At 35.6% G+C, this 22200-nt stretch overlaps 1 protein-coding gene across 1 annotated transcript in view; it reads left to right on the forward strand.

The window, feature by feature from the left end:
- FHIT (fragile histidine triad diadenosine triphosphatase) overlaps positions 1–22200 on the forward strand; it is a 980189-nt gene that overhangs the window by 69340 nt on the left and 888649 nt on the right. The gene's annotated exons all lie outside the window — the stretch shown is intronic.

Genomic DNA, 22200 nt, shown 5'->3' on the forward strand with positions numbered 1-22200 from the left:
GGGTCAGTGGACGTCTGCCATATTGGAGAAAACACCTCACTGTAGCCATTTGCCCTACATAATGACCCCCAAAATCATCCACACTATCACAGCGACCACTACCACAAACACCACCATTACAATCATCATCATTATCACAATGACAATATCCACCACTACTACAATTACAGTTAGCATTGACACCATTAGTCAGGGAACTGAGGACAATCTCAGAATATTTGTGAATATTCTGTGACTCAGGAGATATTGCCTAAAGCAGTGTTTCTCAGACTTCAGCATACACATGAATCTGATACATTAGTCTATGTTAAGGCCTGAGATTCTTCATTTTCAACCAGCAGTGATATAATGCTGATATTACTAATACAGGAGGCACATTTCAAGCCGGAAGGATCTAGAATATAGTTCAGAGCATCAGAACTCTCCATTTCAGGGACACCATGCTAAAGCTGACTAAAGCCTTTAAGAGATTATAATCATGAATAGGGACAGAATAGGAAAGGGAAGTACTTGAAAATTCGAAATGAAATTCAGACTCCAGAGAAAGAGAATGAGATTTCTCTTATTGTAAAGTTCTATTGCCCAATACCTAGTATGAGATCATCAGACCATGTAACAGAACCTATTCACAGTTTCTAGGGATTGGGGCATGAACATCTTGGGGAGGAACATTATTCTACCTACCATAATTTACCGTCTGGTCTCCAAGATTCCCACCTCCCTGAAGTATCACCTGTTATGTAATTGGTATAATGAGCTATTATTGGGATAAATACTTCTTTCATTTTAATTGGCATTTAGTTCAAGGTAGCTACTTTTCTCTCTAGCAAGCAAAAATCAAACTGTTGGGTGATGGAAGAGGAGAATACATTTTTATTTTGGATTTTGAATTTAGGCTTTTCAAAAGATCATGGACTAAAACCATCTCTAGTTTTCTCCACAATGTTGAGATATTTTATTTTATTATTATTTTATTATATATTCTTTTTTCTGAGGTATTTTATTAGAGATGTTTCCTTCTTAAATTCAAGATTATGTGACACCCTGGCAGGTCCTGAGCATGTGAACTCTTACAGAATAATCATTATGTATCTTTTTAAACCTATAGGAGCAGTATCAGTTTAAAAACCTTGAATCACCAAACCATCCATTTCAGTGAACCTTTCAAAATCAAAGAGAAGACATTGTTCGTCCAATGTTTAGTTAATTATAATTCCAACTACTATGCTAACTTTTGGTCTCACTCTGCATTTCAACAACTTATTTTATATATTGCTTGTATTTCCTTCTCCTTTTAAAAATCTCCCTTTGTCTTCCAGTTTCACTTATATTGTCTTTTATATGCCCCATGCTCAGTTCCATGGCTTTGTTCTCTTATTCACTTACTGGGTTGTCATATGAATTTTTTCTACTAAAGAAGCCTACACGCATATTTAGATCTGAACTAAATCTGGCTTTTCTAGTCTAGCTATATAGAAAAATATTAGCAAAGTCAGGAACAATATTGAGTAGAATAACTTTTCCTTAAAAATATATTGGCAGACAGGAAGGTGCGTTTTTCCCCCCACATGCTTGACATTTTTTTCAGGTTTATAGAGAGATAATTGACAGATGTGACTGCATGTGTTTAAGGCACACAGCATAATGATTTGATGTATATATATTGTGAAATGATTACCACAACAGTTTGAGCTAGCATGCATTTTCTCTTTGTGTTAAGAATTCTTAGGATTTACTTTCTTAACAACCTTCCTATGGATCATACAGCAATGTTATAGTCATTATATTGTGTATTAATACACATAGTATTTATTTACCTTAACTGGTAGTTTGTACCCTTTTGACTACTTTCCTCCAATTCCCCCCTCTCTCCATCCCCTGCCTCTGTTAACTGCAAGCTTGATCTCTTGTTTTAATGAGTTATATATTGTTTTTTTAGATTCCACATATAAGTGAGATCATATAGTATTTGTCCTTCTCTGATTTATTTCACTTAGCATAATACCTTCAGAGTCCATCTATGTAGTCGCAGATGATATTAAATATTATTTAATATTCCATTAAAATATTCCATTGTGTGTATGTGTTTGATATATATAATATATAAAGAAGTGTGATATATATAGATACATCACATATATATATCGCATATATCTATCTTACATATGTATATATGTATATGTGTATATTTATATATCTAACTAATTTATTCATCCACTGATGGACATTTAGGTTATTTCCATGTCTTGGCTATTGTAAATAATGCCTCTGTGAACATGGTGGTGCAGATATCTTTTTGAGTTAGTGTTGTTGTTTTTTTTTTAAGATTTTATTTATTTATTAATGAGAGAGAGGGGAGGGGTAGAGACACAAGCAGAGGGAGAAGCAGGCTCCTTGCAGGGAACCCAATGTAGGGACTCGATCCCTGGTCTCCAAGATCAGGCCCTGGGCTGAAGGTGGTGCTAAATCGCTGAGCCACTCGGGCTGCCCGAGTTAGTGTTTTTGATGCCTTTGGATATACTTCCAGAAATGTAACTGCTGGACCATATGATCGTTCTATTTTTAATTTTTTGAGGATCCTCCATACTTCGTTCCATAGTAATTGTACCAATTTATAATCCTACCAACACTGCACAAAGGACCCTCTTCACATCCACACTAGCATTTATATCTTATCTTTTTGATGATGGCCATTCTAACAGGTGTGAGTAATATCTCATTGTAGTTTTAATTTGCATTTTCCCAGTGACCAGTGATGTTAAATATCTTTTCATGTACTTGTTGGCCTTTTGTATATTTTCTTTGGAGAAATGTCTCTAGGTTCTTTGTCCATTTTTTAATTTGTTCTTTTTCTGTTGTTTTTGTTTTGCTTTTGTTTTTGTTTTGCTTTTGAGTTGTGTGAGTTCTTTATATGTTCTAGATATTAATCCCTTGTTAAATATATGGCTTACATATATTTTTACCATTCTTTGGGTTGTCTTTTCATTTTGTTGTTTTCTTTTGCTGGACAGAAGCTTTTTAGTTTAATGTAAACTAAATAGGTCCAATTCTGTTATTCTTACATGTTAATATCCAGCTATCCTAGTACCTTTTATTGAAGAGACTATCTTTTCTTCATTGAATATGGTTGACTATCCTGTCAAATATTAGTTGACTGTATATGCCTAGGTTTATTTCTGGGCTCCTGATTCTGTTCCATTGGTCTTTTTGTTTTTATGCCCATAACTATTGTTTTGATGATTATAGCTTTATAATATAGCTTGAAATCAAGAAGTGTAATACCTCCTACTTTGTTCTTCTTCCTCAAGATTTTGGCTCTTTTAAGTCTTTTGTGGTTCCATATGAATTTTAAGAAAATCTTAGAAGAAAACTATACAGAAGTAGAAAATTTTTTCTACTTGAAATCTTGATAGGGATTGCATTTAACCTATGGATGGCTTTTGGTAGTATTGACATTTTAACAATATTATTATTTTCAGTCCGTGAACTTGGGATACTTTTCCATTTATTTTTGTCCTCTTTGATTCTTTCATTAATGTCTGTTTCCAGAATAGAGATCTCTTACCTCTTTAGTTAAATTTATTTCTAAGTATTTTATTGTTTTTGATACTTTTGTAAATGAAATTGATTTTATTCAGGAATTTTATTAGTACATAGAAATGCTATGAATTTTGTATGTTAATATTATATCCTGTAACTTCTGAGTTCATTGATTACATCTCATAGCTTCTTGGTTGAATATTCAGGATCTTTTCTATATAAAACCATGTCATTGCAAATAGACAATCTTACTTCTTCCTTTCCAATTCTGATCTTTTTTTCTTGCCTGTTTCTTTAGCCAGAATTTATAGAACCATGTTTAATAGGAGTGATGAGAATGGGCACTTTTGTTGTTCCTGATTTAGAAGAAAAACTTTCATTCTTTCACATTGAATATGATGTTATCTGTGGGCTGGTCATATAGGGCCTTTTTTATGTTGAGAAATATTCCTTTGGTGCTTAATTGCTAAGAGTTTTATCATGAATCCATTTTGAGTTTTGTGAAATGATTTTTCTGCATCTATTGAGATAATCATATGTTCTTTTTTTTTATTCTATTAATGTGATGTATTGATTGGTATAATGATTGGTATATGTTGAGCCATCCTTGCATCCCTTGGACAAATCCCCCTTAATCATGGTGAATGAACTTTTTTTTTTTTTAAGATTTTATTTATTTATTTATTGAGATGGTGGGGGGGGGGGGGGGCGGGGACAGACAAATAGGCAGAGGGAGAAGCAGGCTCCGTGTAGGGAGCCTGATGTGGGACTCAATCCTGGGTCTCCAGGATCATGCCCTGGGCTGAAGGTGGCACTAAATCGCTGAGCCACCCAGGCTGCCCCAAATGATCATTTTAATGTGCTATTACATTCTGTTTTCTAGGATTTTACTGAGAATTTTTACATCTATATTCATCAGGGATAATGGTCTGTAGTTATCCTTTCTGGAGATGTCCTTTTCTGGTTTTGGAATCCGGATAATATTGGCCACATAAAATGAATTTGATACCATTCTCTTCTCTTTGAGTTTTTTTGGAAAAGTTTGTGTAGGATTGGTAATTCTTCTTTAAATGTTTGGTAAAATTCACCAATGAAGTCATCTGGTCTTGGGCTTTTCTATGGTGGGATGGATATATATATATATATATATATATATATATATATATATATATATAAAGATTTTATTTATTTTTGAGAGAGAGAGAGAGAGATTGAGAGGCAGGCAGAGACACAGGCAGAAGGAAAAGCAGGTTCCACGCAGGGAGCCCGATGTGGGACTCGATCCCTGGTCTCCAGGATCACACCCTGGGGTGAAGGTGGCGCTAAACCTCTGAGTTACCCTGGCTGTCCATGGGATATTTTTGATTACTAATTCAATCTCTTTACTCATAATTGGTCAGGATTACTAGATGGTTGGTATTGGTTACTATGTTCAGTATTAGATGAAGCTATGAGTTAGCTTCCTTACCCTGGCAAGGCAGCAGGCCATATCCCAGGGCTTGTACATCTCATTGTCTGGAGGCTCCAATCAGACCTGAGTGTACACTGAATTCCCCGGTCAGGGGAGGCCACCAGTTTTGCTCTGCATAGGAAGGAACCATGAGCTGTGCTCTCTGTTCAAGTGCCATTGTAGGTGGTGCTGTTGAGTGGGCTATATAGCTTCCTGTATGCTCTGGTTATGTTCCCTGATTGGACAGGCTGAAGACTGTATTGCAGGGCTATGAATTAGATTCCCTGTCCAGGCACAGTGGAAGAAACAACTCTAAAACTAGTGAAGTTCTTTGTTGTCTTTACTCAAATCAACCTGAACTCCCAGTTTTCTGCCCAAACAGGACCACTGGCTTTGTATTATTATTGGCTCTATCTACTCTTCTCTTGGATGGAGTACTACTGACCTGCATACCTTTCATGTACTTTCACAGCCTTCTGGTCAGATGAGGTTATAAGACACCCTCTACAGTGGGTGAGGTTATGTCTTATTCTCTTTGCCTGGGTGGGTGGTGTGGGGGGAGTACTGTAAACTATGTTCAGTTTCCCAAACAGGTTTTCCAGTTTGGAGGAGCTGGGAGCTACCCTCACTCAGCATTTGCTACAGCTTAATCCACCTGCCTGTGCATAGCATGGGAAACCTCCATGCCTGATACAGACTTTGGTCTGGGGGTGATCTCTGTTTGCCCACCTCTGGGCTCTAACACTGCTAGATCCCAGCTAGACAACTGGGAGTTGTCACCAGCCCTTCTGGTCAGATGGGGCCAAAAGGCACTCTCAGCAAAAAGTGGAGCTGTTACTCAGCACCTTGCTTGGGAAAGTGCAAACTGGGCACCAGAGCTGGCAAAACTTATTTGAAGATCCAAATCAGGCAGATCTACCTACCACTGAGTTCCCTGGTCAGAAGGCACCTCAAGTTGGTTATGCAGATGAGGGAAGGTGCTGGTTGGGATTATTTCCAGGACACTGCAGGCATAAACTCTGCCAAGATCCTTGTGCTACTTGTTGCAAGCCCCTTCCCCTTCATCACAGTCTGATTCCCAGGGGTTGGACCTGGAATATTCCCCTGCAATTCCCATAGGGGAATTGAGACCAGAGTAAAGGCTAACTACAGAGTACTTAAAATGCTGGGGAAGGCTGGTTGTCTTCCCTGTATTCTCTTTTCCCTCTGGAGAAACTGGAGGCTCGGGGGAGACCTCTCTAATTTGCTGCTCGCCTGGGGGAGGAGCAATACAATGAACATGGAGCTCCTCTTTTGACCCTTCTGATGCCCTCTGTCTTTGTCTTTGTGGTGTAGGTCTTACCTCTGTGTCCTAAGATTCTTTAAGTGGTGTCTTATTCTTGAATATATGTTATTTGTTTTTCTTATGAGGGGAAGCAAAGTTTTTGCCACATTGGTGAAGTCACTTCCATTTGTCAAGTTTTGATGCGGTATCCAAGAAAACTATCCACAGTTCTTTGAAAAGGCTATTAAAATACTCCTGGATTTTGACATACTTCAACTAAACAGTACATCACAATGATGAGGGAGCAGAAGGCTAGCTGCAGACAAAGTACAAGGTGATACCCTGCAACACCCCCACCCCCCACTTCTGGTTGGGATATGCATGAAAGCCCCCCAGGAAGCTCCCAATTGTCCTTTTTTTTTCTCTCCCAAATGTCTTAATGTTAGTGCCTTGCTAAAGGGGAAAACCAACCTTTACCAGCTAATGACAAGGCCTCTAGTATCTGTGTAGGTCCTTTTTAGCATATGAAAGTCCTTTTGAAAACATCCCTTTTTTAAACCTCTCCCAACTCCCCAAGTATATAATCAGCCACCCCTCACAACCCTGGTGCAGCATCTTTCTGCCTGGGTCCTGTCCTTGTGCTTTAATAAAACCACCATTTTGCACCAGAGACATCTCAAGAATTCTTTCTTGGTTATGGGCTCTGGACCTCACCCCCCAAAATCCCACCTACTTTCAAAAACTTATATCAACAACATAATGAAGAAGCAAGACTGAGAATCTACTGGTTTTCTATTAAGTCAAATATTAAAAAAAGATTTTCAGTAAATACTGTGAAACAATACACTCTTTCCAGTAGTTCCTTTTTTTGTTTGGTTTAGAAAATATATATGTGTACGTGTAATAAGTCTATTATTGTTATTTCAAAATGAATTAGTAGTGTTAGGAAAATTCTCTGTTTTAATTTCTAATATGGTAAATATCTATAGATAGAACCTACATACACAAAAGCTCTTTGGGACCTTTAACAATTTTTAAGAGTGTGAATGAATCTTGAGACCAAAGTGTTTGAGAACTGCCGGCTAGAGAAACATTTACTAAAGATGTTCCACAGAATGCTTTCCCCTGGGAGGCTCTATAGAAAGCCAGCAGCCAAAAACAAAAGGCAACATAAAACAAGAAGAATTTGGTAGTTAAATAAATTTAGAAATGCTACTTGCAACATCCCCTTATGGAGATTCACAGTTTGTAACAGCACATTAAATGTTCAACTTGAACTTCCTTCAGTTCTCATTCTTTCGTAAACTCATTTTATCATGAAAATATTTTTCTAAGGGATATGCTTTGGGAAAAACCGTTCCCTTGCCAACTGTGGGCGTTATCATTTTAAATATTTTCTAATACAAAAGGTTAAAAAGTGGTGTGGTATTATTTATTGGCTTCTGGAAACAGGAGTTTTAATTTAAGGGTCAGTCATCTCTTCTTTAGAACAGATTCCAGCCAACAACTTCTCCCTTCACGTCATCAGGCAGGCCAGGTTTGGCAGCTACTCAATCATACATGTTATCTGATTTGGTTTCCTTGGAGAAATTACCCATTCTTAAGGCTCTGTAAATAATCAGGGTCACTTTTATCACCCTGTATTTTCCTCCTTGTAAATGATGATTCGTTGGAATTTTAGTTTAGGAATTGGCTTGTGAATTGCAATTCTGTAGTTGGGAAAAAAATTATACCTGAAGGTACACCTGCTAACATCTGTATTCCCATTTCTAAGAATCTATCCTAAGGAATAAACAAGATGCAATTAAAAAAAGATATTTATAAAGATGTTCTCTGCAGCATTATATATAATAACTGAAGTAGAAAACTAAAATGTTGACACATGTAGAAACAATGAGAAACTATAGTATAGTATATCTACATAATATAATGCTCTACAGATATTAAAAGTCTGGTTTAAGACTAGATGTATGGAAAAATGTTCTCCAAATAATAATAAATAATAATAATATCTCCAAATTATCTCCAATAATATGAATATAGTAGGATAAAAATGTCATGATATGTTATCAGATCGTTTTCCATAAAGGATAATCATTTTGCATTTTTACCAGCATCTTTGGGGCATGCTTCTTTCCCTACACTCTTGCCTGCTATGAGGGTTATTTTAAATATTTTCTAATTTGATAGGGAAAAGATGATATGTCATTCTTACGTTAAGGAGACATTCATCAGGGAAGACAAAGAGCAGTAATTGGTATTTCTAGAAGAACCTTGACTCTAATTGCTACTTTGTAGGCTGAAATTTGGACTGCACTGACTACAAGATGGGCTAACTCTGATTTGTGATACCTGATATCTCCCAGGGTCTGGGAGAAAGTTCTAAGAGCCCATAGAAGTGATTTGAGTCATATTAAAACTAACCAGAAGATTTCATTGTAGTCAAGTTTGGCCATTTGTAATTTGTCCTTGGATGGATTAAAATAATACTATATTAGGGCCATCTCCATCCATGTGTAAATAACACTCCTAAACATTTAAAGAGACTGAGGGGCAGGGAGAGAATAAAAGCTTGGCATTCTCCTGTATGTCAGAAGATTGGCCACTATGATCATAGCATTGTCCATCAGATGATTAAAATTGTCATCATAGTTTCCTTTTTTCTTTTTCCATGCTTTCCATAGAGCATGTATGCTTAAGGTTTGTAGAAAGCCTGTGGGCTTTTTGGAGCCACTAAAGGGGCTTGTTGCCTGTTGCTATTCCCTGCCACTCACCATGAATGTGCCAGTCATGCCTAGAGAAATCTTTTGTCATAGTCATGCTGCAACTGGGTAGAATATTGAAGGAAATGTCAAAAATGTAGCCATGTGAAAAGAATCAGGAGGCAGTATTATTATTCAAAGAGTTTGCTTCCAGCTTGGGCTCCTGTCTGCATGGAGCATGCTGATGTCTAATTTCAGCAGCGCAATTAATTCTCGGACAAGATGAGAAAAGATGTAACTGCCACATTTGTATAAACTTGGATGTTGTTTCACTAATTCATGTACTTATTTCCTTTGCGATTTCATCTGAAAGCATCTTTTGAGGGCTTTTTGTTGTTGTTGATTTTTTTTTAATCTTTTGAAAGATGAAAATGGACAAAAACAGAATTCAGCAAAATGTAAATGAATCAGAGCAAATGGGATGCAAGCATATATTGTGCAGATCCGGAATGGAAATAGAGATATTTATTCTTCCGTTTTTTGAGGAGAATCATAAAACTTTCTGTGGTGTGTCAGGCATTGTGTTTTACGTTCTCTATTCTCAGACATTTAAAAAGTGGCTAAAAGCAGTTTTAAAATGTCGAGGTGTATTCTGACAATAAAGGGTGTGTTCTGACACAGAAATTATCCTTCAATCCTCTAACCCTGATACAATCTTTCACCACCGCTGTAAATTTCTTCCTTTTAAAATGATGATTCCACTTTTAATGTTTTTTATGTTTGCACTTTTCTGTAATGCAGTCTCTCACTTGAATTATGATATCCTAGATCTAGATTTAAAAAAAAATATTCTGGATTGAGTCATGGAAAATGGCTGTTCTCTTTTGAATGACAGATATTAGGACCCTGGCCTTGCCATTGTTGACAGATATTTTTAAGAATGCTGTCACAGAAAATGCTTACTTCTAATATATTTTCCTTTAAAAGAAAGATTATTTTGAAATTTTATTGTGTGTGATAGAGAGGTCACAATATTAAGATAATCCACTAGGTCCTTGCTGGGGTGGGAAAGGAGAGGGTAAGTGAAGGTGGGTGTATAGGAAATGCAGGAATAACTTAGTCATTGAACTATGGAATATTTAGGCTCCCTTTAATCATTATATAATAGTGACTTTTAAGTGTCGTATGTGATTGTGTGTATACTATATACAACTATATCAATATGTTCTTCAGGACTTACACATATTTTCTGGAAACTATGATTTTATTTTATTTTTTTTTAAAGATTTTATTTATTTATTCATGGGAGACACAAAAAGAGAGAGAGGCAGAGACATAGGCAGAGGGAGAAGCAGGCTCCATGCAGGAAGCCTAATGTGGGACTCAATCCTGGGACTCCAGGATCATGCCCTGGGCTGAAGGCAGGCACTAAACCGCTGAGCCACCCAGGAATCCCTGGAAACTATGATTTTAAAATTGTTTTTTTCTCTAAGGGATCTAGTAATGGCATAAAACCATTATAGCCAACTGGCCCTTAGAGATGAATAGTGAATTTTAAACTTTAATTCAATACAATTTCTTTTTAAAAAGAAAATCTATTAAATCAGAATTAGTGTTTTTTATTTCCATTATGTTTCTCTTTCTGGTCTTATTTTTATGACTTCTTTTTTTGTAACTCCTGTGGAGATTGGCTTTCACTTTATTAGCCTTGCAGGATGGCTGTGCAAGAAGGCAAAGGTCCTCATTCCTCTTTGACCTCCATTTTCTTTTTTTTAAAAGATTTTATTTATTTATTCATGAGAGTGTGTACACAGAGATGAAAAGAGGCAGAGACACAGGCAGAGGGAGTGAGCAGGCTCCTTGTAGGCAGCCCAATGTGGGACTTGATCCCGGGTCTCCAGGGTCACGCCCTGGGCTGAAGGCCTCACTAAACCGCTGAGCCACCTGGGCTGCCCTGGCCTCCATTTTTTTACCTGTAAAAGATATTTATTGATATCTTTTTTTATGTTTTAGATTTTATTTATTTATTCATAGACACACACACACACACACACAGAGAGAGAGAGAGAGAGAGAGAGAGAGAGAGGCAGAGACACAGGCAGAGGGAGAAGCAGGCTCCATACAAGGAGCCTGATGTGGGACTTGATCCCTGGTTTCCAGGATCACACCCTGGGTGAAGGCGGGGCAAACCGCTGAGCCACCCAGGCTGCCCTGTTTATTGATATCTTTAATGTCATTTTCATCTCAGGACCACTTAAAAGAAGACCATGTCTTCTTTTATCCTGCATTCATTATAGATTTACGAGGATGACATACAAATGTGTCATGAAAGTAGTTCGAAAACTGTAATGCAATCTAGAAATATCTGGTGTCATTCTCCATGATTGCCTTTATATCTACACAAGTTGTATTGTCTAGGGGCACCTGGGTGGCTCAGTGGTTGAGCATCTGCCTTTGGTTCAGGTCATGATCCTGGGGTCCTGAGATTGAGTCCTGAATCAGGTTCCCTTTGGTGAGGCTGCTTCTGTCTCTGCCTATGTCTCTGCCTCTCTCTCTTTCTCTCATGAATAAATAAATAAAATCTTAAAAAAAAAAGGATTGTATCTTCCAGATGCATAATATATTATTTATTTATTTACTTATTTTTACGGTGAACTTAATGCAGTATATGCTAAAGAAACACTTGTAGATTGGTTCTTTCTTAAGCCAAGAATGGCAGTCATCTGAAACTTGCTACTTAGTTTAGTTTTAGACATTTCAGGAGTCTAAAGGGCAAGCTGATATCCAAGAGGTAAAAATATATTCCAAGTCTTCCAGACTACCCAGTAGTTGGTGGTCAGTTTTGAAAATATTGCTTTCCAGAAGCAGCTATAATAATTTGTCAGGAAACTGGCCAGTGAACAAAGTATGACCCATGACTGAATCAGATCACTCTGTCCTCCCAACTTGATTTGTGCTTAAAATCCAACTGTAATGATGTTGAAGAAATTAAGATGCAAAGCTCATTGCAAAAAAAAAAAAGTTTCAAATTGGTTTTTATGTCTCTTTGTGCCTAGAGCAAACTCTTGATCCATGTAACAATAACCCCTTGAAATGCCATTTTAGATGGGAAGTGCTGAGGCAACACTAATGATTTTAGAGCAAATATGTTACTCTAATTTCCTCCATCTGCTATGAATAAAAGGATATGAGTATGAAGTCTGGGAGAGTTGTAGAGAAAATTGTTTCTTAGATAAGTTGGAGATATTTTTAAATGTGTGCAGGTGTGAGGGAAGAATAATTCTTTTTTTATTTTGTCAAGTGTTTCAAAAATTGGAAACTTTATTGTAGCTTAATAGAAATGTCAAGAAAATTTCTGCATAGCTTTGCTAAAACTCTAGGAAAGTATCAAGTAACTTGAAGACCAACTATCTAAATTTTATTGTGGTGCATACCTGATGATTCAGATGAAAACATTTTCTATGGATTTGTTTAGAGTTTCTTACCAGTGATAAGAGCTACTTTTATATGCTTGATTAAGAAATGACTCCTTTCTTCTTTGAGGATTGTCCTCCTTTGACTCATTCCACATGTAGTACTAGGAGGAAAGGGGCATGTATCCTCCTAGCTTCCTGGTCATCTCTACTGTTGGTCTGTCAATACTGGTACTACTACATGTTTGGGAAAAAAAAAATCTGTAACCACTTATTAGAAAATCTAGAAGAAACAGTGATTCTTAGGAACACGTACACTATCAATATTCACATAAGAAAAGTAAAAATATTTAAATAATAATCAAAGCAAAAAATGGAAGATTGTTAAAGATATAACACTAAAAAAGGCCCCAGGCCCAGATGGTTTTACAGCTAAGTTAAATTTAAGCTTTTAAAACAGATACTCCTTATGGTTATCAAGGACTTTTAAGGCTACAGAGAAAGAGGGAGGGGGCCTCAAGTAATAGTACAAATCTAGCATAACTTTATATCCAAACCTGATATTGATGGCACTAAGAAGATATGTTATACCAATTTCATTTTTTTGTGTATATGATTTTAAAAAAAGCAACTTAAGTCCATTTGTTTATGAATATATTTTAAATATAGTTTATTTAAAAAATTATAAACTGGTTCAAAATTGGAAATTTACCCACATCATTTTATCACATCAGCAAATTAAAAGATAAAAGTGATATGATTATATCAATACATACTGTATTAGTTTCTTAGGGCTGCTGTAGCAAATCACCAAACAGGGTGGCCTAAATCAACAGAAGTCTTTTCTGTCATGGTTCTGGATGCTAAGGTTCAAAATAAAAGTGCCAACAGGATGATGCTTTCTTCAGAGGCTGTAAGGGATGATCTTTTCCCTCTTTTTAGCTTCAAGTGGTTGCTGTTAGGCCTTGGTGTTCTTTGGCATGTAGACATATCACTTTGATTTCTGCCTTTGTTATCTCATGGAATTCTCCATGTGTGTCTGTTTTTGTCTCTATTTTCTCTTATTTTGAGAATAGCAATCATTGGATTAGGGTCCACTCTGATCCAGTATGACCCCATCTTAAGTAAGTACATCTTCCAGGACCCCATTTCAGAATAAGGTCACCTGAGATTCTAGGTGGCCATACATTTCAACCCAGTGCACATGCCAAAAAATAATTTGCTATAATGTATTAGAAATTTCAAATAACTTTCTAAATAAGATGGGCATTGGAGGATGTTAATTAAACATAAAATATATTCACAAAACCTAGTGTAACATGACATTAAACAGTGGAAATATAAAAGCCATTCCTATTAAGACCAGGAAAAATGCAGAAGAATATTTATTGTCAACATTGTTACTTAGCACTGTGTTGTAGGTTCTACATGATGTAATTAAACAATAAAATTAAACAACATAAATATTGGAAAACATTAAACAGAATTATCTTTGTTTTCAGATGATATGATTATGTTCCTAGCAGACTTAAGACTTTTATAGACTAAGAAAACATGTAAGCTGGATGGCTGCAAAGTAAATATATTAAAATCAAAGCATATTTATACCTTCAATAACCAGTTACAAAGAAATAGAAAATTTTCATTTACATAAACAAAAAATATAAAATCTTTAGTAATACATTTAATAAGAAAGGAAATCATTGAATGGTATTCCCTAGTATTTTTCCTGTTGCGAAGTGTCTTTCCTTCCTAAAATCCTGCATATGTTAGGGAATTTCAGTCACAACTGCAACAGCTTTTTATTTTACCCTTTCTTCTAGATATTAAAACAATATAAAGCTGCTGGGTTTTTTATTGTTTGTTTGTTTTTGTTTTTTAGAGACAGAGTGTGTGCCTGTGCATGCCTGAGTAACAGGGGAGGGGCAGAGGAAGAGGAGGAGAAAGAATATTAAGCAGGTCTCACACCCAATGGGGAGCTCAGCATGGGGCTCGGTCATACAACCCTGAGATCATGACCTGAACTGAAATCAAGAGTTGAGTGTAAAGCTACTGTTATTAAAATTGTTATTGGCTATGATAAAAATTGACATTGGAATAGAAAAAAGTCCGAAAGAGATCCAAATATGTGATAATGAGCTAAATATTTAGTACAAGTGGCTTTTTACTCCAGTGGGAAATGTATGTTTCTATAAAAAAAATGGTGTAAAAGCTGGCTTTTCATATGTAAGTTGTAAATGTTAGACCCTGATTTCTCAGTATAAAATTCAAAAAAAATAAATTTTAGATAAGTTAAAAGTAGAAATGTACAGCATTTAACAATGCAAACATTAGAAAATTATATACTGGTGAGATAAAGTTTTACATCATATTTGAAAAAATGACTATAGATAATTGGTATTTCACAAAAGGGAAAATTTAAATAACCAATAGACATGAAAATCTGCTCTTCCTCATCAGCAGTCATCATAGAAATACAAATCAAATCATAATAAGAAAGTAGAATGTTCATATTCTGAAAAGTCTAACATTATCTATTAAAATTAATAGTATATCTACTCTTTGACCCTGTAACTCTACTATTGGGAATCTTTATTATATAAAAATGTATTTCAAATATATGTGCTACATTCTTTTGGTGGCAAAAACAAAACAAAGCAAATATTATTGAGAAAATACTAACCAACAAGCTCATTAATAGGGAAATTATTGACCATATTTATAACTATACTATGGAATATTATGCAATCAATAAAAGTAAGTAGATCTACATGTGATATCCAACATGCACATGATGCAGTTGGTAAATAGTCATTTGGAGCAGCTAGGAAAGTATTGAGCTTATTTAAATGAAGAAGAAAAGAATGGTTCTATATACAATTCTATGTTTATATATATTTATATGAAGCTAGAGAAAGCTGTGAAAGCATAAACAAGTAATTGTTTCTATTTTTTTTTTTTTTTTTTATTAGTTACCATGGGAAAATGGGATTGGCAATTGAGCAGGAGAAAAGTACTGATTTATTTTATAGTGTGTGTGTATATGTACGTTTATTTAATTTATTAAATAAATGTATTTGTTAACATATATAAGTTTGTGTTTTTGTTATGCTAATTTAAAAATAAAATATCTGGGGATCCCTGGGTGGCGCAGCGGTTTGGCGCCTGCCTTTGGCCCAGGGCGCGATCCTGGAGACCCAGGATCGAATCCCACATCGGGCTCCCGGTGCATGGAGCCTGCTTCTCCCTCTGCCTGTGTCTCTGCCTCTCTCTCTCTCTGTGTGACTATCGTAAATAAATAAAAAAATTAAAAATAAATTAAAAATAAAATATCTGTAGCATTTTTTTCTGATTTCATATGTATATATAGGTATGTTAAATCCTACACTACTGTATTTTAGGATAATGCTTTTACCACTTTAAAAAGTGTGTAAAAGGGGTGGCTGGGTGGCTCAGTCTGTTAAGCATCCAACTCTTGGTTTCATCTCAGGTCATGATCTCATGGGTTGTGGGATAGAGAGATAAAGTCTCTTCCTCTGCCCCACCCTCAACTCATATGCTCAGGCATGCACCCTCTCTCTTAGTGCACATGCTCTCTCTCTAAAAATAAATGATTACATCTTTTTTTTAAAAAGGTGGTCAAAACATTTGAATGGCAATTTACAAAGGAGGCAATATAAAACACCAGTAAAACTTTCAGCTCATTAATTATCAAAACAAAGATAATTAGAGCAACAATGATTTTTTTCCCAGACTCACAAGTGAACACAAAATTAATACTTCTCAATATTATACAAAGTGTAGGGTATTGTCCAGAGTGTGTACATAATTTGTTAAACTTGCTGGAGTGCAGTTTGGCCATATTAACTTTAAAAATTTGATAATGTTCATTAACATATACTCTCCCATCCAGCCATACTATTTCTAGAACGTAATGCTAAGGAAATAATTGGAAAGATATATATCTATATATATATCTATATATATATATAGATATATATATTCAATGTTTATTACAGATTTGTTTATACTAATATAAAAAGCAAAATCTCTATATTCATAAATAGTTGACTAGGTAAGTAATCTCACTTATAAGTTATTATCACAACTCTATATACACACAGATGCAAATACAAAATTATGTTATAGTGAAAATTTATATTTGATGAATTTCCATTGATGGTATAGAAAGATATGCATAAAACAATTGATCAGTGTGTTAGATTAGTTGTTACATACTATGATGCAATTTTGTGATGTATTCATGCATTAAAGTGAATGGAAGTAGACACAACAGACTACAGTGATTTTCTGTGCATGGTGTGGTATAAGAGATTATGTTTTATTAAGAGGTCTTTCTGTAGTTTTTTGAACTTTTTGAAAAGTGCTTGCTGTACTTTTATCAAGAAAGATACATTGGATGTGTTTTAAAAATTCTGATTAAAAAAAAAAAATGACACAGAGATGCCTGGGGGCCTCAGCAGTTGAGCATCTGCCTTTGGCTTGGAGTATGATCCCAGATCAGGAGATCGAGTCCCATCTCAGGCTCCCTGTGAGGAGCCTGCTTCTCCCTCCATGTCTCTGCCTCTTTCTCTGTGTCTCTCATGAATAAATAAATAAAATCTTTTAGAAAAAATTAAATAATAGATTTTAAAAATGACACAAAAGACCAAACTGGAAGTGTTTTAAAAATTAAGAGCTGCAGGGGAACAACAGTGAAACAAGGAAAGAGGTGTATAGGTTTGGTGAAGAAAGGTATCGGCTGTTAGTTGATGATCTAAAGCCTATAGAGAGGCCTTTGGGAGGCTGTTTTGAGTCTCCTGTTACTTAAATATCTGACCTTTTTGAATTAGCTCTCCTGCCATAGACAGCTTAACAAGGGACTCTTCACTAATGTGTACTTTATCACATTTGGGGCAAGGTTTCCAGTTTTTCTCCAGGGAGTAAGCTTACTTCATGTAGCTTGTTCCAAAAACACTTATCTTGGAAACAGCACACCTTTCTAATAGAAGGCAAATGTCATGACTGAAGGCATGGGACAGAGCCTGATTGATATTCCTAAAATGCCTCTTCTATGTTCTAGAAGCCAAATCTGCATTCTTTTCAGTGATGTAGAATGTCAGTACAAATGCTCTATCTATGCTGAACCTGGTGGAGAGGGGGGAAAAACACACTCCACTTCTTTATTTAGAGTTTGCTTTGAGAACCGGGAGCACTGTTTGAAAGGTCATTCCATTTCAAGTAGCAGATGGATAGGAAAAAAAGACTGGCTTTTACAAATAATTTAATTGAATTCTCCTTGCCATTTCTGGAGGCAGTTCAGGATATTTTTTAAAGCATTGATCCATAATTATCTTTCAGAGTGGTTAGTATTGTGAGACAGATGTGTAATTCTTTGTGTATAAGGGAGCAATATAGCACCCATTTTAACTAGTCGATTGTCTTTTCCTTTCCTGGTGCAAACAAATGCACATAACAAAAAGCAAATCACTGCTTTAAAAGAAAAGAACAAATTAAATTTTTTTTTTTTCAGGTTTGTTTTTGACTTGAAGCTCTCCTTTCTTAGGCATGGTTGTATTTATAAAGGTCAGCTTCTTTGCCTTCCTATAAGCAAATTATAATTTGCATCTATGTAGCCTACTTTTGTTTATAGTCTTGATACAAGAACCCCAGGGGCGTCATAAACCATGAAACACAAATTTACTATTTTAATAGGTTATAAAATAGGAATAACCAAGACTTCTAAGAATGCATTGTATCTGTGGTTTATTTTGCCTTCTTCTTTTTAAGTGTTTGTAATCTAACCATGCTATTTGACTGGGGTAAGGATGAAGGATGGGATACCCAGTTAAATTTGAATTTCAGATGAACAATGAATACTTTTTTCTTCAGTATAAAGTATGACTTCTGTAATAGGCTGAAGAATCACCTGACTATAGAGAATTTTAAATAGAATCATGAAATATAGTAAATATAAGAAAAGTACGTAAGCTATGTCTGTGTAGTTTAATGAATAATTATAAATGAAAACCCATGTCAAAGTCTATCCAGGTCAAGACACAGTATTCCCAATGTCCCAAAAGTCTCCTGCAAACCTCCTCTGATCTTAATCCTTTCTGACCGCATTAGAGGTAGTCACTATCCTGTCCTTTGCAATAATCATTTTCTTGCATTTCTTCTTAATTGTATCATCAATATACAATGTGCATATTTTAAATATTATATAAGTGGAATCACATTGCGTGAGTCTTTAAAGGTAAAATATTAATAATTCAATTTGGGGCCAAATACTATGATGTCCTATCAAATTATGAAATAGACAATTTTCTTAAGTTTGAATGTACTTGGGTTTTCTGTATAATAATAACTGAAGAGTAGTTATTTAAAAAGAAATCTTAATGAGCTCAATGATATAATGGTGCCATAAATATTTGCAGTATTATACTTTCCCTTCAAAATGTTTAGCCTCACTAATTTTCTAGAACATGGGGCCAAGCCAGTGATATTTTCACTGGGTTTTTGTTTCATTAGTATCAGTGGAGTAAATCTCATCAGTAACCTGTCTAAGGTCATAATTTCAGCCATAAGTGGATAAAGAACCTTTTGATTTATTATTCATATAGATAACAATACTCAGAATGACTAAGGAACACTCCCTTTTATATCATAAATTTTATCTGGTGACGTTTAAAAAATAGATCCCAGAACCTAGCCTTCTGATCCATGAACTCTCTCTTTCGTTTTGTTAATGACACCATATTTTGGTTTAATCATTTCTTCTTTAGTTCCTTAATACTCAAGATGACATATTTTCCAAGCTGCTTTGAAGAAAGCACAACCATCACGAGAGCAAAAAATAATAAAAAACAATTTAAAAACAGATTTCTGCGTGTTTAAGGAAATAGGCAATTTTCCATGGCAAGCACTTGAAGTCAGGGGTGATTTATTATTCATTTGACTGTAGTGAATATTCATGATTTGCATGTTAAATTAGAATTATTGAGATTTTTGTTTACCCTAAAGAAGTTTGGGAAGTTTTGTGTTTAAAATTTGAATTTACTAAAATTCACTTCTCAAGAAACAGTTTTCTATCTGGAACTATAAAAATGATCTCGTTCAATTCTCTAGGTAATGCGCATGAAATATGCAATATTGTATAATTTGTAAGACTGATAAAGGTATTTTATATGAGGGCACCTTTGTATAGAACCCTGGTTTGTTTCCATCTTTCTCTCCTCATCTCCCTTTCTCTCCCTGCCACCCTGTCTCCTTCCCTCCATTCCTTCTTTTATTCCCTTTTTTCTTTTCTTTTAAAATAGCAGGATCCTTTACTCAAAGAAAACCTTGCCCAAGGGCTCAATATATAAAAAATAGCTACTCTATTTGGATAAAGAATGAGGCTGGGGCATACCTTCCTTATCTCCACTCCACCACATGGACCCCTAGAGTATCACTATAGAGCCCTTGGCTTTCCATGATCACAGTTTTAAAACCCAGAGAGCTGAATAATGTATTATCAAACACATTATGTGCCAGACACTCTTCTAAATATTTTACAAACATTAACTCACTTAATCCCCAGGATAACACTGATGTTATTATTATTATTACCCTCATTTTATGGATGAGGAAAGTGAGGCACAGAGAATTTAAATAGGTTACCCAAGATCATACAACTATTAAATGGCAGAGCTTGGACAGTCTTGTTTTACAAGAGTCCCTGTTCTTACCCAGAATGCTTTACAGCCTCTCTTTCGCAGGAACAGAAGTTATATTCAGCTCTTATTGGGGTTTAGGACTGTGCTATACATGTATTATCATAGCTGATGCTCCCAGGGTAGCCAGTGAGGTAACACTATTATCCCCAATTTACAGATGCAGGAAGTGAGGCATAAAGAAGTTACATTGCATTCTTGCGAGGGCCAAGGCCAGGATATAAACCTTCACCATTTAACTTAAGAGCTCATGCGCTTACCACTTGTTACATAGGTATCTATGAAACTGAAAATATTTGTTTTTAAAGAGTTATGCTTTTCATTTTCTTTCATATTGGGTTTACACTGGCTAACATTGTAGAGAGTATCTATATTCTGAGTGGCCTACCACTTAGCTTTACCAGGGAAGGATCATGCTCAGAGAAAATTCAGCATCTTAGTGTCTTTAAGTCCTACCTATGACTCTGTGGTTCTCCCATTTGCCTTCTGGTCTTTACCATATTCTCCTGTTTAATTTCCTCAGTATTCTCTGCAGCTTTATTAAATAATACCATCAAATATTCATATTTATCTCACAGAGACTAATGGCTCATCTCCAAGATCAAGCTATCTGTGTTTTGATTTAATCCTCTTGGAGATAAAAAAGCTTTATCTTGTTTGATGGTTGCAATGGTGGGAAATGTTAGACTCTCTTGCAAACTAATAGTAGAGGACCCTTCTCCCCAATCAGTGTTGGTCCAGATAAAGACCTAGGTATTTAGAACAGTTTGGTCTGGCATGCAAGCATAAGATAATTCTTATAATAGGAGCAGTAAGAAGCCTGATGGCCTAAGATCTAGTACATGTGGATGAATGATTTTGTGCTATTCATTAAATTGTGTTGCTTTGGCTCTTTATCTGCTGTGTAGAAATTTTGCAGGACAAGATCAAGTGAAGGGTGTTGGCTGCTCACGTGACCTTTGATATTTGAAAGGCAGAAAGCTGTTCTGTGTCAACTCTGTAATAATATGTTTCTTTTAGGAAAGTATAGTTTATTCCTTAAAACTTAATATGCCTTTGTCAATTCCCTCTTAATATTTACCCATGACTTTAGCCTCTTGAGTTAAATCTTGAGTAAACATAGTGATTTCCAGAGACCCATGAGTAGAGAAACACCTACTTGGGCAAATCAAAACATATGGAAATCTTGCTCCTACTAGCCTCCTATCCAGAGAGAGAAACATTTAAAAATGTGATCCTTTTACTCTTTCCCCCAAGGAAAAGTAGTGCTGTGCAGAAGTAAAATAGATATGCCTTGGTTCTACCTATTTAAAAGGAAAAGAATTCTTATAGTTAGAAAAGCATGTTCACTTTATGTAAAGGTATAATTTTTTAAGTTTGCATTCACTCACAAGGTAGTGAAATAGGAGGATCAGCACCTGAACCAAGAAGAGATTGAAGAATACATGAAATTGATGCCTGGATATTTGTATGTGTGTGTGTGTGTGTGTGTGTGTGTGTGTGTGCACATGCGTGAGCTTAATGTTACTATCACGAAAAATTAGTTCTTATAGTCAACGCTATTCTAAATTCCTATAAAGAATTCTACTAATTTGAAGTTTGGTGACACTGGAATGAACAATTTCAACTGACGGTACCCTCGTGCTATGGCTAGAAGGAGGAAAGAACTTTAATCTTTTAGTTGCCCCCTTTTCCCTAGTTTAGACCCATGCAGAGACTAATTACAAGAGTGAGAATTCCTGTATAATGTAAGTGCTATTTGAAGCACACTATTAATGCAGACTTCTATCTCTGTTTTGATATGGAAAATACAAATAGTAGTTGGCCTGTCATTTACTAGTTTTCTATAGCTGCTGTAATAAGTCACCACAAACATAGTGGTCAAAACAAAACAGATTTATTATTTTAAAGTTTGGAGATCAGAAATTTGAAATCTGAAATGGATTTCGTTGGGATAAAATCAAGGTGTCGGTCCGTCTGAATTTCTTTCTCAAGTCTCTAGGGGGCAGTTTGTTTCCTTGTCTTTTTCAGGTTTTGTAAGTTGTCTACACTTCTTGGCTTGTAGCACTCATCCATGTTCAAAGCCAGCAATGGCCAGTTGAGCCTTTGTTTTATT

Source organism: Vulpes vulpes, chromosome 9 (assembly GCF_048418805.1).
Source record: "Vulpes vulpes isolate BD-2025 chromosome 9, VulVul3, whole genome shotgun sequence".
NCBI classification, from domain to species: Eukaryota; Metazoa; Chordata; class Mammalia; order Carnivora; family Canidae; genus Vulpes; species Vulpes vulpes.